The sequence below is a fragment of the Oryx dammah genome, unplaced genomic scaffold (assembly GCF_014754425.2).
Source record: "Oryx dammah isolate SB20612 unplaced genomic scaffold, SCBI_Odam_1.1 HiC_scaffold_23, whole genome shotgun sequence".
NCBI lineage: Eukaryota > Metazoa > Chordata > Mammalia > Artiodactyla > Bovidae > Oryx > Oryx dammah.
This window is the reverse complement of record NW_024070207.1, coordinates 34,845,532-34,851,649: the sequence shown is the minus strand read 5'-3', so window position 1 is coordinate 34,851,649 and position 6,118 is coordinate 34,845,532. Positions and strand designations below refer to the sequence as shown.

The 6,118-nt window shown below is 43.3% G+C and overlaps 1 pseudogene; it reads left to right on the top strand.

The window, feature by feature from the left end:
• The first annotated feature begins 3,903 nt into the window (after window positions 1–3,903).
• On the top strand, window positions 3,904–4,761 carry LOC120881511 (annotated as a pseudogene).
• Window positions 4,762–6,118: the final 1,357 nt, after the last annotated feature.

The following is a 6,118-nucleotide window of genomic DNA, read 5'->3' as shown; positions in this document are numbered from 1 at the left end:
ATAAACTCAGATATGCAGATGACACCACCCTTATGGCAGAAAGTGAAGAGGAGCTAAAATGCCTCTTGATGAAAGTGAAAGAGGAGAGTGAAAAAGTTGGCTTAAAGCTCAGCATTCAGAAAACGAAGATCATGGCATCTGGTCCCATCACTTCATGGGAAATAGATGGGGAAACAGTGTCAGACTTTATTTTGGGGGACTCCAAAATCACTGCAGATGATGACTGCAGCCATGAAATTAAAAGACGCTTACTCCTTGGAAGAAAAGTTATGACCAACCTAGACAGCATATTCAAAAGCAGAGACATTACTTTGCCAACAAAGGTCTGTCTAGTCAAGGCTATGGTTTTTCCAGTGGTCATGTATGGATGTGAGAGTTGGACTGTGAAGAAAGCTGAGTACCGAAGAATTGATGCTTTTGAACTGTGGTGTTGGAGAAGACTCTTGAGAGTCCCTTGGACTGCAAGGAGATCCAACCAGTCCATTCTGAAGGAGATCAGCCCTGAGATTTCTTTGGAAGGAATGATGGTAAAGCTGAAACTCCAGTAGTTTGGCCACCTCATGCGAAGAGTTGACTCATTGGAAAAGACTCTGATGCTGGGAGGGATTGGGGGCAGGAGGAGAAGGGGACGACAGAGGATGAGATTGCTGGATGGCATCACTGACTCGATGGACATGAGTCTGAATGAACTCTGGCAGTTGGTGATGGACAGGGAGGCCTGGCATGCTGTGATTCATGGGGTCGCAAAGAGTCGGACACAACTGAGCGACTGAAATGAACTGAACTGAACTGAACTGACTATTTGTCTTGCTGGTTGATGTTTCACACATACCTTTTCCACTATTGTGAATGGGATACTTCTTTTTCCTATTTCTATCTCCAGTACTGTTAGAATACAATAAAGCTATTGGAATATAATAATAGAATGTTAATTGTACAATCTACCTGGGGAGTATATTGGTGTTCATTGTGAAATTCTTTACACTTTTCTATGTGTTTAAAGGGTTTCCCAGGTGATGCTACTGGTAAAGAATCCTCCTGCTAATGCAGGAAACATAAAAGACTTGGTTTCTATCCTTGGGGTGGGAAGATCCCCTGGAGGAGGAAATGGCAACCCACTTCAGTATTCTTGCCTGGAGAATTCCATGGACAGAGGAGCTTGGTGGGCTACAGCCTATGAGGTCACAAAAGAGTCAGATGCAGCTGAGCACGCATGCACATACCATACAATTTACACCTTCAAGGTATAAAATTCAATGATTTTAGTGAATTCCAGATACATGTAACCATCACTAGTCAGTTTCAGAACATTTCTGAAACCTGTGAAAGACACCTCATACCCTTAAGGTATTGTCCCCTCTTGCTCTGCATCCTGTGGATGGGAAGATTCCCTGAAGAAGGAAATGGCAACCCAATCTAGTGTCCTTGCCTGGAAAATCCTGGGAGGAGCCTGGCAGTCTATATAGTCCATGGCGTCGCAAAGAGTCAGACATGACTTATAGACTAAACAACAACAACCCAAAGGAGTGCCTTTTTCTAATCAGCTCACCGAAAGGGGGCACTTTTTTGTGTGTACAGTTTTTCTGCTCTGAGATCATGCCTGCTATTTGTCATCTTGGCATTCTCAGAAGCACTGACATGCAGATAGATAACTGGATTTCTCAATCTTAATGCACCCTTATTAGAAATCTTGACTAATCAGAAGCCAGAACTGGAAGAGGCCTTTTCCCCTTGTCTCTCAGAGTGAGCCACTATCATTGCCTCAGTCAAATTGACAGAAGAAAATGACTTTGTTCAAATTAGATCAAGATGGCAGCCTAAGTGCTTGTAACTTTGTCTCCATCCTCTCTTCTCCAAATCTCTTAAAACATCAGAATAGCAAAAGGACCAAGACTGGTATAATTAGAGCAAACTGTACCATCAGCAGTTTAGAAACTGTGAAGATCCCTTGAGGGTAGAAATTGAATATGATCATAGTGATAAAAGAGAAGGAGGAGTTCAGTTCAAAACCTGCAAGGGAAAATTACTGGATTAAATCCAGAGAAAATAAAATTTCAGAATGAATAAATGCAAAGAGGAGGGGAGGCTCTCCTGTCAATTAAAGAAATGAATTCAGGAAAGAAGGATCAGTTGGGCCCCCTTGTGATCAGTCCTACACCCCGTTCCCCAACCCATTCCAAGGTTAAAGCCTAAAATTTCACACTAAAGAAAGTAAGCTATTTGCTTCCAAAAATTTGCTAGTGTGAATACAGCATCCTAGGAAAAAAAAAAAAACAACAACAGAGCAGGCCTTGATGTAATCTGGACTTCCACAAAATATATGGAAAAACAAAAAGAGAGAAGCAACTTTGGACAGGAGAGAAATACACTAAAGTTCTCCACTGCCAGAGTAAAACTGTTTTGGCAATTTGCAGGGAGTAAGGAGAATGGCCCTTTCTGACTCCGGCAGAAGCACTTACCTTAAGGGTGAGCCTGACAGTTCAACACACACAACCCACTTACACAAAGTCCTTCTGCTAAGGAGAGGGGACAGAGACACACAACTGCAGAGGGAACCCAGGCAACCTATTTTTGCTAATCAATTTGTCCCTTATTCACTAATATGCACAGACAACAAAAGATTACCAGAAATAGTTGGAGAAAGCCTACAACATAAAAAGAAGAACCAAGGCTTTTGATAGAAAATAATCCAGAAAGTTCTAAAAAGCAAAACATGAATTTGCAGAGAGAGCAACTATATACATAGCATTTACATTGTATTTACAACTATTTACATAGCATTGACGTGTATTAGGTATTATCAGTAACCCAGAGATGATTTAAAGTATCATGGGAATTTTAATAATAACTCTAAACGGTATATAACCTTTAAAAATATGAATCACTGTATTGTATACCTGTAACAGATAATACTGTAAATCAACCATGCTTCAATTTTTTTAAAGTTTATTTTGTTTTGATTTTTATCTGTTTTTTATATTCTGCACATGAGTACAAATCATACAGTATTTGTCTTTCTCTCATTTAACTTGTTCCACTTAGCATAAAAACCTCAAGGTTCATTCATGTTGTTGCAAAATGGAAAGATTTCTCTTTTATCGCTGAGTATATTCCATTGCACAGAGAAGGCAATGGCACCCCACTCCAGTACTCTTGCCTGGAAAATCCCATGGATGGAGGAGCCTGGTGGGCTGCAGTCCTTGGGATCGCGAAGTCGGACACGACTGAGCAACTTCACTTTCACTTTTCACTCTCATGCATTGGAGAAGGAAATGGCAACCCACTCCAGTGTTCTTGCCTGGAGAATCACAGGGACAGAAGAGCCTGGTAGGCTGCCATCTCTGGGGTTGCACAGAGTCAGACACGACTGAAGCAACTTAGCAGCAGCATATTCCATTGCAACAATATAAATGAACAAATCAAACCAAAAGAAAGACATAGACACAGAAAATAGACTAGTGGTTACCAGAGGAAGGTGGGGAGGATGAAATGGGGATCAACTGTAAGGTTATGGATGGAAACTAAATTTTTGGTGGTGAGCATGTTGTAGGATATACAGAAGTAGAAATATAATATACATATGAAGCTTATTTAATATTATAAATCAACATTACCTCAATAAAAATAAATAAATACACTCCAAAATATAATAATAAAGTACAGGGAAGGATGTGCATAGGTTATATGCAAATACCATGCTGTTTTATATGAGAGTTGAGCATCTGAGGATTGGCATCCACTGGGGGCCTGGAACCAATCCTCTGTGGATCCCGTGGGATGACTGTAAATAGAATGACTGGGAGGCCGGGTGGGGCGACTGGGTGGGAGCACGGACCCCGTCCGTTCGAGACTCCATGTGTGACATCTCAGGGGCACCGGCCTCCACCCGGCTGCTAGCGCAGGCTCTTCCTGAAAGCTCAGACCCCTCTGTTCTCCATGGGCATTGGCCAGGCAGGGCACTACCTGCATCTCTGCCTGACCCACCACCCACCTCTGGTCTGTGCCACTTTGATCCTGCTGCTTCTTGGCCTTTCTGGCCTGGGTCTTGGTGGCTTCCTCCTCACCCACAGAACTGACTGCACAGCCCTGACATCTCCCAGGACTGGGTCTCCTTATTAAGATCTTTGGCCAGCTGACCCTGTGCCCCGTTACTGAGACAGTCACAGGGAAGGGGCGTGGGTCTCATGTCATGGGCTTACTGGCCACCTTGAACTTCGGAGATGGTCCAGACAGGAACAAGACCCAGACATTCCAAGCCCAGGTCCAGGGTAGTCAGATGGGATTGAAAGGATCTTTTGCAGGAAAGCTGGTCCTTGTTATGGCCAGGGTGATCACAGAAAGGACCCCAGGAACCTGCCTGTATTTTAGTGCTACTCCAGAAATCCTGCCCTCCAGCCAAGCCACCGATACCCTGCTCAGAGGAGGGAGCAGGCAATGCCACCCTGAGTCCTAGAATGGCTGAGGGGTCTTGTGCTCATCAAGTTGTTCATCTCGGAGAAGCTGATTCTGCGTGGCTCTCGGCTGCTGGTTTTGGGCTTCTTCCTGACTCTGTTCTGTGGCCTCTGCTGTCTCACTGCAGCATGCTTCCATCCATGCCGGGAGTCCCACTGGTCTAGAACCCAGCTCTGAGGGCTCTGGCCTAGTTCCTGTCTCGCTCTCAGGTGTGGATCAACTTCTTGGGCTTTGATTCTGAGTTGGAAGAGATGTTACCAAAAGTGGAGAGCTGGAATGTGGGAGGAAATAAAAGGCTTTTTTGCTCAATAAATAAATAAATAGAATGACTGGCCTTGAGTGGGGAAGGATGAGGAGTGAAGTAATACAAGGAACAAAGCTCCAATTTGCAGATTCTAATTTTCTGATATATTCAGAAAACATTGTAGGCATATTCAGAACCTTTATGAATTACTCAGGTAAGTATTATAGCAAGTGAAAGTGTTAGTTGCTGAGTCATGTCTGACACTTTGCAACCCCATGGACTGTAGCCCACCAGGCCCCTCTGTCCATGGGATTCTCCTGGCAAGAATACTGGAGTGGGTTGCCATTCCCTTCTCCAGGGACTCTTCCTTACCCAGGGATTGAACTTGGGTCTCCTGCACTGAAGGCAGATTCTTTACTGTCTGAGCCAACACGGAAGCCCAGTTACAGCAAAATGAAATAAATGAATCTGAAAAAGAGGATGATGTGAAATAGAAATAGCGGTGGGCAAAGAAACAGTAAAAAAAAAAGTTAAACGGAATGGGATGAGGGTAGACAGTTGTAAGTTGTATGTTTGGTACTAGGCAATCCAATCTTCCTTTGTATCTTACATATAAAGTAGGATGTGATGGTTAGGGAAAGGGTGGCAAAAATTTGAGAAACATGGAGAAGGTTTGAAATAGTTCAGAATAACTTAACAAGACATAAGTACTGGGGTAGCTGGGCAGACTTTCAGACATATTTGAAGCGAAGTATTTCTCTAAGAAATCATCAGATCATGTGAATAAGTAAGGATATAGAGAAGCTCATACCACTACTTAACAAGGTTGAATGTATGTGTGTGTATATATATATATATATATATATGAGATTTAGTTCAGTTCAGTTCAGTCGCTCGGTCGTGTTGGACTCTTTGCGACCCCATGAACTGCAAAACACTAGGCCTCCCTGTCCATCACCAACTCCCGGAGTTCACCCAAACCCCATGTCCATTGAATCAGTGATGGCATCTAACCATCTTATCCTCTGTTGTCCCCTTCTCCTCCTGCCCTCAATCTTTCCCAGCATCAGGGTCTTTTCAAATGAGTCAGCTCTTCAAATCAGGTGGCCAAAATATTGGAGTTTCAGCTTCAACATCAGTCCTTCCAATAAATATTCAGGACTGACTCCCTTTAGGATGGACTGGTTGGATCTCCTTGCAGTCCAAGGGACTCTCAAGAGTCTTCTCCAATACCACAGTTCAAAAGCATCAATTCTTCGGCGCTCAGCTTTCTTCACTGTCCAACTCTCACATCCATACATGACCACTGGAAAAACCATAGCCTTGACAAATGGACCTTTGTTGGCAAAATAATGTCTCTGCTTTTCAGTATGCTGTCTAGGTTGGTCATAACTTTCCTTCCAAGGAGCAAGCGTCTTTTAA